The sequence below is a fragment of the Drosophila nasuta genome, chromosome 2R (genome assembly GCF_023558535.2).
Source record: "Drosophila nasuta strain 15112-1781.00 chromosome 2R, ASM2355853v1, whole genome shotgun sequence".
In the NCBI taxonomy this organism is placed as follows: domain Eukaryota; kingdom Metazoa; phylum Arthropoda; class Insecta; order Diptera; family Drosophilidae; genus Drosophila; species Drosophila nasuta.
The window spans coordinates 30,191,131-30,203,975 of NC_083456.1; positions in this window are offsets into that span (position 1 = coordinate 30,191,131).

The following is a 12,845-nucleotide window of genomic DNA, read 5'->3' on the forward strand; positions in this document are numbered from 1 at the left end:
TTTAACGGACCTCCGCATGAATCATAAAGCGGTACCAAGTTCAGGCAAACAAAACAAACAACGCAAAAAAAAAACAGCAAAAAAAACAAAGAAATGTGCAAATAAAATTGCAATAAAATGCATATTACGTACATATATATATTTATGTGGCGTGTTTGCATGTGTGCGCACCACTGTGCGTGCCAAGTGCGATAAATGCGCTTCTGAGAAATGAAATGTGAAATGAGTGGCAAATGGAACACTCAGCAAGCAGCAAAAGCTTGATGGCCAACGGTTGTTTTTGTTGATTTTACTAGTTGCTGTTGTTTCTGCTGCTGTTGGTTTATTATTACACCGGCTTTTAACGGTAAACTGTAAGCGACGATTACAACACAGACACACACACACACAGGCATCGTTGCTGACGAGCACTTAAAAATAGACAGCAATTGGATATTACAGCTGCGCAAGCGGGACGGCTATAGAGGAAGCGCAAATTTTTTTGCTTGCACTTTAATTGAAACGCTTTGGTCAGCGAAAGACAAACACACAAAAAAAAAAAAAAAACGAAAAGCATGCAAAAGCAATAAAATAGAGGCGAGCTTAAGTCTGCATGCGTGTGTGTGTGTGTCTGGCAGGCAGACAGGTTGCGTTATTTTGAAAGTGCAAAAGAGAGACAGCGGCAAATGAAACTTCAAACTCCAGCTCCAACTCGAAATTATTAAATTGCAGACGCGCGCATATACGTGAATGTGTGTGTGTGTGCGTGTCTGCTCATGTTAGACGGCGGGTGTAAGTGAGGAGCAGAGAGTGAGAGAGAGAGTCACGTCACGCACACCGCGACAACAGAACGAGCGACGCTCGTCGACAGACAAAAGCTAAAATCGTCTGTGACTGAGTTTTGAGCGAGCGAGCGAGCAAGCAAGCGAACGAACGAGTTGAAGTGGAGTTACTGCAGAGAAGAGCAAAAAGAAGAAGAGCGCCATACAACAACAACAACAACAACAACAAAACGTGAGCGTATGCATGTGATGGTATGTGTAAGTGTGTGACTCTCTCTTTGCGTGTGTTTGTGATAAAGGTCGTTGGCCATGCGGCGACGTTGAAGTCGCACGACTTTACGCCAGAAAAAAACAGAAACAGAAACAAAAGCAACAACACAACACACGTTGGCAGAGAGAATAAGCATGGCTGGCTGGCTGGCAACGTATTTAGCCTAAGGGCATAAAATGTGTTGCAGGTCTGTCTGTGTCTGTTCTATGTATATGTATCTATACCTATGTCTGTAGTATCTACAGGAGGCTTCATCAGTTTTTAGTTGCATTTAAAAATTCAACAACAACAACAACAGCAACAAACGAAGAAGAAGCAGAAAACACGTTTTGTGCACACACAAATAGACAAAATCGAGCCACAACTCGACAGCCAATGTGGGCGTGTATATATCGATATATATATGTATATAAACATACATACTTTTACACATGTATAGACGTGTAAATGTGTTGTCGTATTGCCTTTAAGGCCGTTATCGTGTGCCGAGTTTTGCCGCCTGCAGTCGCCCTCAGTCCTCAGTCAGTCAGTCAATGCGACAAGTTTAGTGGGCTTTAAAATTTAAAAGGGACAACGAGTTCAGTAACACCCACGAGTTGTTGCGCTGACAAGCAAATAGTCGAAAGCATTTAAGATGCTTCAACCCGATTCTTAAAGATATTGTATCTGTGAGATACTCAAATGGAAAAACGATCTTTAAGACTTGAAAGTGTTTAAAGATATTGTATCTTAAAGATACTTATAAGTAGAAAAATCATATTCAAGATGTAATTATTAAGGAGATACTTATAAGGCAGAAAATATATTGTATCTTAGAGATACTTATAAATAGAAAAATCATCTTGAAGATGTACGAACTTAAGTATAATTAAAATTTATTGTAATATCTAGTGAAATGCTTATGTTGGTAGTTAACAAGTCAAATTCGCCGAAAGTAACTGTAAAAAGAAACCTATTTTTAATGCGTATCTTCAAGATACATTGTAGGAACTCTACGAAATAAAGCAAAATATTTGTATGGAACATAATTTCCTTAGAAATTTATTACGTTTGTTGTTATCTAAAGAGACTTGAGGAATTATGTAATCAAAACATAGTTTTTACTGACAAAATCAACAATCACTGATCACCTTCAGAGCGTATTGTAAATGGATTCTTTTCACCTGAATTCAGTATTTATTAATACTTCCAATTTTGATATGTCAGTATTATCTTTTGTTTATTGTTATCTATTTATGCTCATCACTTGATGAAGTTGATTTATAGTGTTTCTATTCTTAGTAAGTTTTGGCTAATGAAACTGGTTGGTAACAACTGTTCAGGGTCAACATGATGGAGACAACCTTATGATGACCTCATAGCGCAACTTCAAAAAGACTTGACTGAAATACAATTTAGTTAATTACTCTCTGTACAAAATGAATGAACGACGAGATACAGCCTTTACAGGTTTAAAGCTGAAATATTAATAGCTTTGAACATTTCGTTGAAATGCAAAAAATGTTTTAATAATAATAAATTGATAATAGACGAGCAACCTTCCAGTTTGAAACTAATCTAATAGCTGCAACTTATATAGCCTAGAACAAGTATTTGTTTGTGTTTGTATTGGTTGATGTATTTGTATTTGTATTACGCTTTTTTCTTTGTTGTCATTTCCTTATTTAACGTGACACTTGTTAAAATTGCATTGAAATTGAGAAGACACCGCTGCTGATTGCGCTCTAACTATCTCGCTCTTATGCACTTTGCCTCTCTCTTTTTGGCGCTCGCTGCTCGCGTAAGTGAAAATGAACACCTGCGCATTGTTGTTGTTGTTGTCGTTGTTGTTGTTGTGTGGCGTACGTGCCTGAGCACTTTACTCAGTCGACTGCAGCCCCATTGCAGCTATTACGTCGTTCGTCTATGCTCTCTCATACACACACACACACATATACTTAGACGCTCACTCACTCTAATAGACACGCACTGGCGAACACCTGTCAAACGCATACAGAGACAGCAACAAAACCCGCTCTAATGCCTTGCATGTTGTTGAGAGAGGAGAAAGAGTAGGAGGAAGCAGCAGCTGCTAGTGTTCCATTTCCATATTGTTTCGCTTGCATACATACATGTAGTAGAGAAGCTTCTTCTAATGTTGCTGCGTCACGTTATTCTTATAAAAATGTTTGAAATTCTAATTGGAATGTGTGTGCTGTGTGTGTGTGTCGCTGGCAGCGTTGCCAACTGTTTACAATTATGGGTCTGGCATGGTCTGTGCGTCGTTGCCATATTTCACGGGCTTACTCACGCAGTTTGTAGCTTCAGCTTTAGCTTCAATTAAAACAGGTTTCAAGAGAGTGTTGTGAAAGAGCGAGCGAGAGCAAAGCGCGATCATGATCCATGATTGTCATGATATCTGTTTTGTTGTCTGTGTTGTGCCTTTCATTGTATTTCACTTGTTATGCCTCCTGGCTGGCATTCTTTTTGTTAAATATGTTCACTGACCTTTGCCGAATTTCCAGTTTTTGGTTTTTTTGGTTTGTGCTTCTCTTTTTCTCGAAATCGCACGTTACAATATGTTCAAATATTTATTGGCATATTTCTTCATCTGTTGTTGCCATATTTGTTTTCACTACGCGCACAGCTGCGACGCGTCGCAACGTAGGAGACAACGGGGCGGGAGGAGAGATTGGCTGGGGAGGCCCAGTAGGCAATACTCACGCGAATGACCTTCAACTTGATTTTTAATTAAGTTCAGTTCAATGAACTGAAACTGTCAACGACTCGTCGTTGACTTTTTTTTTTGGTTTTCGTGTGTTTCCATTTTTAATGTTTCCTTTTGTTTAACGCATACGCGCGCGTGTTGTTGTTTTATGTGTTTGTGTGTATTTTATATTTACCGTAAAAGAAACGCGTAAATTTCAAGTTCTTTGTGTGTGTGTGTTTTTATTTTTAGCTTAATATCAAAAGTGCGCAAAATAATATTTGTTTTATGCTGACGCGACGTGAATTTCGCTACATTTTCGACTGTAGGTGCAATATGCGATGTTGCCAAATTTAATTTAATTATTCATTCAGCTGATTCATCGCTCTTCGTAAATCTTGTTTATAACATAATTGCAAGCTACGTTGCCAAACTTTTCTGCTTAACTGATTCGTCCGCTGCATAAATCTCTTTTAATTACAAGCCATTTCGTTGTTAGTTGCCTGCTTTTGTTAGTTTGATTTATTTGACGCGTTGCCACACTTCACTTGAGCATTTTCTTGCACTTTGCTTAATATTGATTATTTTCGTGTGGGAGTAAAGCATTTTCTTATGCTTTTGCCACATTGCTAAGAGCAGTGTTGTCGCATTTCACTTTAATGGGCATTCCATGGTGTTTTGCTTAGCCCCAACTTAAGAACTTTCTTTATCTTGTTTCAGCTCATTCTTTTCTTGCTTTTATCATAACTCATCTTGGCTTTACAGCTTCCAACTATGTGCTAGCCATAATTTATGCAATTTAATCGCTTTTCTCCGCATATTCCTTGCAGCTTTTTCCACTGGCTGCCTCTCTGACTACTCGTACTTTATATACATCACAGGTCTCCCCACGTTTCACATAAATTTCTGTTGTTCTTTTTTATTTTGGCTTCTTGCAACAAATTTTTTTCAATTTACATTTTTTACCATATTTCATCCGCACCTTCGACGCCCTTTTTTGTGCTGCCCGGCAACATGGAAGGACCATTTTTGTTGCCAGTTTCAAGTGCGCTTCGCCAAGTCAGCACCCAAAAGTCTCCATACTCCTAAACCACCCACTGGCAGACAGATTTTATTACCAGCTACCATTGCTACTTACCCGGAAATGCTTGTCGCACCCTTTCCACACAATAAACAAATAAACGCACACACACACACATACATAAACACAACCCTACTCCAGTAGCTCAACAGCTTTCTCCCTTGGTTGCTCACTCTGAAGGATTTCTGCTTGTGTTTTGTTATTATTATTCAGGTTTTTAGACCGTCTGGCAACCCCTGAGTGGCAGGTTTATCTACATTGTTGCACGTCAACTCAACGCAACTCACCCACACCACCGCATATTGTAGTTTTTCCCATATAAATTGCCACAAGCACAACTAACGTGACAATAGTTTGGGCAACCCCCGAAAAACCAAAGTGGAATCCGTTGCCAGGAAGGATGTTTCAATTTCTATTTTGTTTTACACTTCTCTTCCTGTTTTTATCGGTCGTTTGCGAGCGTATTTGTGTGTGTGTGTGTGTGTGTGTGTGTGCAAATGACATAAACCTCCCTAAGTTCCCATTCTCTGTTCGCTCGGACTTTTTGCTTAGAAAACATTGAGGTCTGTGAAAATTGGCATCGTCGCTTTTATTCTTGGTTCTGAGCATTGCTTTTGTTATCGTTCGTTGGCTACTGGTCTTTTGATTTCTCGCTGTTGAATTTTTCTAGCTGCTCTATAATTTAGCAGGGCCTTTTATTTATTTAATCCCCTTTTGTAGCTCCCAAGTTCCCAAATTGTTGCTGCAGAAAAAGAACAAGATAGGAAGAGAACCAGCTTTGTTTACTTTTCATTGTAATGGAGTTGTTATTGGTTCTTTGGTGAGTTGATTGAGTTCTTGTGCGGGTTGATTACGTGACCATTCTCACGTACCCAATTCTATTTCACATTAAGTTCTCAATAAGTTTACCACGAACTTTTTCAGCCACAACTAATTAAATTTATTTTGCTGAATTACTTGGTCAAAACGAAATTTAATACAGTAGCAAAGCAATTTTGTAGGAAAATTAATGAATTTTTGTATTGAAAGCTCTGCTAATGACGAGTTTAAGTATAATACTTTTAAATTTTGTTAAATTTACTCCTACAAATAGAAATTATCTCATTTCATACAGAGCTTGACAGGAAGTTATTTACCCATAAATTTAATTTCAAACAATACCTTACTTACCTCACTTCTAACTGCCAAGGGCCTCGACATTAGTTATGCATTTCGTTCTACGTATTTTTGAGTATTTAAGCCCGCGAGCGTTGCATTTTAATTACTGACCCATTTCCAACGTATTCTTACACATTCATTCATTACATTGCCCGGCGGCGTTGTTGCCGCACTTCTCAGGGCGAACATTTTAAGCGCCAAATGGCTTTAAAGAGTTTACCGTACTTTCGTTATATACAGGTCTGTGAGTGTGTGTGTGTGCAGTGGAAAGTAAATATGCTTTATGTACATGCAATTATGTAAATTTACATAAACATAACCTACTAACTAAGCACGCTATTGAAACAAATGCAGCCCCGGTTTAACAGTACATGAGCTCCCCGCTTGCTAATGCCGGCATCTCGCTCACTCGTTAGTGTTTGGTGTCTAGCTGGCAGGCTATCTCGCTTGCACACACCACAAATAGTTGACCTCATTTTTTAGGATTGTGCACAATTTTACTGCAACTTTTTTCTCTCTCTTTTTTCCTCGCATTCACTGAGGCGCCGCCTGGCGGGCGTTTTTGTTATTTCGCTACTGCTATGGCAGTGTGGCCCCACCTTGCACCTTCGCCCTGTCTCCCGTCTCCCGTGCTCTCTCTCTCATCTATTGAGCTGCGCTCATTTTGTATGCATGCATTTGGCAACTCTGTCGCTGTTTTTTGCTGACGTTGCTGTTGTGCTGCAGAGGAAGAGGCGTTGTCCTACATTTGGGGGGCTTTGTTTTGCTTTTGAGCCTTTTGCGAAATGCAGGCGGCAGGTGGCGCATTTGCTTTTAAAAAAGCGTCATTCAGGGAATGCACTTTCCACTGCTTGCTCTGCTCTTCTTCTACAGTCGTTGATAGTTGTTGTTGTTGTTGTTGTCGCATTTCATTCACAATAACAAACAGAAGATTTTTTCCATTTGTCCGTTGCATGTTGCTTTTCATATTTTTCTGCCACGTCGTCCTTGTGCTAAAAACAACAACAATGACGAGTAGGCAGAAAGAGGTTGAATACCCACTGCTGCAAAAATCGATAAAGCAATTAATGCAAAAAGTGGCTGGCAAACCAACCAATCCACCCTCTCCCTCCCACCAACACACAGCGAGAGCCGCCACAGCAACCCTGCGTACAAAAATAAACAGCCACCCCCAACCCCCTCTCACACAATCCGGATCCCAAAACCCAACCCAATCTCCTCAGAAGCGTGCGCGCTTTATACAGTTTTATTTTTTTTCCTTTTCTCTTCTTTGTTGTTGTTTTTTTTCTGCTGTCGTTCTCTTCCTCTATTGCTTTTATTTCTGTCTTGCACAGTGTGTTTATTACTTTTTCTTCTTCTTCGTGCGCTGTGCTCCTCTTGTTGTTTTTGTTGCTGCAACCCTCGTCAGTGGCGGCGTTGCCATGCGGGCTATATTTTCGTTGGGTGGGAAACAGCGCCCGCAAGCGAGAGAGAGAGAGTTAGCGAGTGCGAATAGAGTGGGAAACACTAAAGCGCGCGCTTAACTTTAATGAACATTAGTGGCGTGTGTGTGTGAGTGTGTTTGTGTGTGTGTGCGATGACTTTAATACATTTTAATTCAGCTTTTACTTGACTGCCGAGGTGATGGAGGTCTTGAATTTTCATGGGGGAAAATAGAAAGATGAAATTACTGTCTTATTGCTGATATCAACTAACGGTATCTGCTGAGTGCTGTGCTATTCATCTTTATAAATGTCTTTTTAGCAGAACTGAATTTGTAAATGCGTTTATCCTACATAATAAGGAAGAGTATATTTAAGGAAATTTAAAATACCATGTATATAGTATTTTTTTTAGCTTGTTAGTATATTCTATTATTCTTTTCCGTGCAATATTTAAGCAAAAATGTATACATCAAGTTCCCTAGCAGAAATAATAATCAACTTTAGCTAGCTCAAGAATTTCATGCAATTTCGCTAAACTAATCCCTTTGCCTGTTTTTCTTTGTCGGGTGTTTTTTTCGGGCTGGGGATTTACGGTTAGCTTTTGGCTTTAGTTGCTGTCTTCCAACAATATTGATTAACTTTTTGCCGCGTTTTAACAACAAAATCCATGCCCATATTCCTTCAAGCTGTCAGAGCTGTTCAAACTCAAAGTAGATATAAAACCCAGAGGCGCCTCTTGTTGCTATTGTTGTTGCTGCTGTTGTTGTTGTCGTTTCTCCAGCTATTACTGCAAATGACAAGTAAAACTTGCCATACCCTGACATAAAACCTAATATGAAAAAACTTTTTTTGTTGGCCATATGAGAGTGTGTGTGTGTGTGTGTAGGGCGGACTCCTTAAGGCCGCAACGCCATAAACAATATTGGCCGGGCCATTTTTTGGCAATATGCCCAAAGTAATGGCCAACAAGAAACTATGCAACTATGTGAGTAACGGACGAGTACAGTTAAAACTCCGTTAACATTTATAGGACGCAGTTTAAAATTATTTTAAAGATGGAACTTTACTCACTATAAAATTTTTTTGAAAGAAATTTATGTTATAAGTAGAATACATTAAAAATTTATATTGATTTACATTAAAGATATAAATATTTTTTAGATTAAAATTTGAAAAGTATTTTAAAGTTACAAATACATTTTCATCTTAAAAGTAGACAACTTTTCAAAAGAAACTTCAAGCCATAAACCTTTGAATTCATGCAGCGTTCTAATTAACGAGTGCTCACTGTATCGCTATGCTGAGGTTCTTGGTGTGTATTCATGCAGGTACTTTCATACAAGTATGTATAAATATGTTTGTATTTTATGCCAGTCTGTCAGACTTGGCCCAACCCCAAGTCCGCCCAGTCCTACACACAAACACACATACAGAGAACGTCGTCAACTTTTTATGCCTTCTGCCTGTGCAACTTTCAACAACTTTTTGCATATTTCAGGCCCAGGGAAAACCACCCAACGAGCCACCCACATTACTGTATACATATTTTATAAGTTTTGGGCCCAGCCTCGGATCTATTACAGAGCCCCGGTTCTCTCTGGCTTTAGTTTAGTTATTTCTCATCATCATCAGCAGCAGCATCATCATCATTATCGTCAACAACAACAGCAGCGTCGCCAGCATTGTCATCATCATCATCCGCAGCCTCAACATTTTACCATTCTGCTTTGACTTTGCTTTTGCCATCATCGTCTTTGTTCGCATTCTCTACATTTTTCCCACGTTCGCATGATGATGGGTTGAGAGCGAAAGAGAGAGAACGGTGTGGGTAAGGGATTGGGGTCGGGGGGTTTATTGGAGATGTGACTGAAACTCACCCCCAAAGTAAATAACAGCAATGAAACGAGCAAAAAGTGACTTTCCTTGAGCAAAAGCCAACCTAACGTGAGGGATGTGCCCGTTAATGTTTCATTCCGCACGTTTCACTGCCGATCCCAGGTGTTTTCAATCCTCTGACATTCGCTTTAATGTCGCTCTCGCATTCGTATCCACATTTCACATTTCGAGCTCAGTTCTTTAAACAATATTTTAAGCTCCAAAGTTTTCATTTCAAACGTTTTTCCTTCCTGCTCCCCCCAATTCGACATTTTCTTCTTCTTTGAGCTTTTGCTAACCTATTTTTAAGCACGCAACTTTTATGGTATTTGAATTTTCAGCTGTTGTTGTTGTTGTTTTGCTTGGAGCACTTTAATTTGCACAGCTGAATTTAAGTGCTTTTTAATGGTGAAATGCATAGATTGTGAATGAATTCGGTCAGCAAATATAAATTTAAGAAAACTTTGCTTTTTTTTTTCTGGAATTTGTGGACTACATAAGATTTATTTTATTATACTTTCTATTAGCCAGAGAGCCATTAGTATTCATTAAAGTAGATTTCTAAATAATATGATGAAAGATATTCTCATTTCATACATAATTAAAATGTATTTTTAATAGTTTCGTAGCTGTCAAATGAACGATTTCATATCGAATTTAAATTCTTATTTATGTTCAAGTGTTAATTCAAGTAGTCTTTACTTATCTTTCCGTTTTAATGTAATCAGCTCGAAAAGCATTAACTAAAGTGTTTTATATTTGTTGAACTCGTCCCTAAATTCAATTTAATCGTCAATGCAAATAATCAAGAACTAAACACATAATTTAATATATGTATCTTCTTCTGGATAAATATAACTTCAACTAAATTACTATGCAGCCAAGTTCCTCTGTCACTTCTTGCACATGTTGGCATTAAATTTTCATGTCAAAAAAAAGAGAAGCATGTTTTTTATTTTTCTGTTTTGCGGTGTCTGCTCCCCACGTGCCTCGTTTCCCCTTTCCCCTTCAGCATACCTGTTGCAAGCCAGTGTGGTCACTTGATGACTGTCCGTTGCACTTTGTCAGTCAATGCAACAACATGCAACGACGACGCGGCAGCTGTTTTGGGGCAGACCGCAGACAAAAACAAAAAAACCAAAAAGCAAAAAAGCATCCGCAACAACTGGAATCATCCTTGAAGTGAAGTTCGTGCCGCACAACAAGGAATTATAAGTGTGTGTACATATCCCGGTTAATGTGCATTCAAAAACCTTGTTGAAGGGTGCTCCAATAAAAGCAGCTGATGCTGGTCAGACTTGAACATCAGCTGTAGGGTTAAGTTTGAAAATATTTTCAGTCTAATCTCACCGAAAGTCGAAGAACTCAGCTTAAAGACTTTATCGTGAAAACATTCGTCATAGTTTCTTTTCCAAAAATGTTATATTTCTTGGAAATAATAGAAATTAATTTCTTTATCGGTTGCTCGTAAATTTCATAGAATATAATATAATAATGAAATGAACATTTCTTATTTTAATTATATGTAATATCATTCTTTACAATCTTTCGTCTTTTAGTTATAATTATATTCCTTATAATAGAAATCAATTTCTTCTTTATCGGTTGCTGTTGATTTTCAAAGAACATAGAATACTTATTTAAAGAATATTTCCTATTTTAATTGTAATAATATTCTTTATAAGCTAAATAAATTTCTTATTTATCGGTTGCTCTTGTTTTTCATAGAATATAATATGCAAATTAAATGAATATTTTAAATATAATATCATTCTTTATAATCTTTCCTATTTTAGTTATAATAATAATCTTTATAAGAGAAATAATTTTCTTCTTTATCGGTTGCTCTCGATTTTCAAAGAATATAATACTAATTAAATGAATATTTCCTATTTTAATTATAATATTATTCTTTATAATCTTTTCCATTTTGGTTATAATAATATTCTTCAATTGATAAAGAAGAAATTTATTTCTCTTCTAAAAAGAATATTATAAATAAAATGGAAGGATTATAAAGAATTATATTATATATATATAATATATTATATATATACAATTAAGAGCAACCGATAAAGAAGAAATTTATTTCTATTATACTCTTTATTGTTATAGAATATAATATGCAAATTAAATGAATATTTTCTATTTTAATATTCCTATAATATTCTTTATAATCTTTCTTCTTTTAGTAATAATAATATTTTTTTTTTTATATATTTTCACAGTATATAATATTCTAATTAAATTGATATTTCCTATTTTAATTATAATAATATTCTTTATAATATTTTCTCTTTTAGTTATTTAATCTATACCATTTTTTACTCTATTTCATAATAATTCTTGATAATTAAAATAGGAAATATTTACTTAATCGTTACACCTATTTAGTTGAGACGCTTTTTTAAAACTTCCATAATGTGTTCAACTTCAGTTCTCTGCAAGTTATCTCAAAAAATCTGCTCTGCATCTTCCTCAAACTTGTTTTCACCTACCCCTATCATTGATTCCTTTTTATCATATACAGGGTATTCAGGAAGATGCTTCCCTCTTTTGGCACGTACCAAAATATCCGTTGCCACTGTGCAACTTGTGTCTGTCTCTTTCTCTCCCCCTTCCTCTCTCTTTCTCAGACTCTCCGTTAAACTTGCCCCTTGTGAACTGTGCGCTGCGCAGGTGTTTGACTTGCTGCAAGCTGTTCAAGAAACGAACGTTTTCAATAAAAATGCAATTTCCACTTGCGGTTTGCTGTCACATGTTAAATTCTGCCTTTTGCTATTGTCCGTTTGTCAATGCACATAAGTATATGCATAAATATGTGCGTTTGATTGTGTGTGTGCATGTTCGTGTGTGTGTCTGTTAACGTAACTAGGTCAAACACTTTATCTTATCAGCGTTTGTTGTGTTGTTTGTTTGTGTGTGTGTGATTATGATTAGGTCAGCCGCCAGCATTTGATGGCCTTAAAATTCCAACAGGTGGCGCTTTCGATAACGTCATTCCCCATTACGTAGCGCACACTTTATGGGGAAGACTCGGATGTCGTAAACAATTTAAGCGTTCAACGTTGACAAGCCTCTTAATTAAAACTAAAAGCAGCTATTATCGAATTACTTGCTTTTAAGAAAATTTTCACATTTTTGAAGGGTGAAATGTTTGGAAGCTTAAATTACTAGATTGTTTGAAGATTAAAAAAGGAAATAAAATATTTGATTAGACGTAAAAGAAAAATAAATTATTCGTCTCGTTTAAATAATTAATTAAATTTAATACAAATGAAAAGAAAGCTTTGTCTTATATAAATTTATTTCAATCATTACAAATTTCTATAAATACGTCTCTTATCAGTGAAAGGAAATAGATCAGTGTCTTTTTTTATGTATTTATTTTTTCAAATTGCGTTCTATGCTCAAAAGAACACGTACATAAGCAATCATATACTGTGTGTATGTATTATTATTGATTATCAATATTGAGCGCATGACCTCAATTTGAACCCGGGGTGCAACAACAGCTCAATGCAGTGCAATGCAACGCAGACAATGACAAAGAAAAGAGACGGGAGATTTCCATGCGTTTGGAAACGCA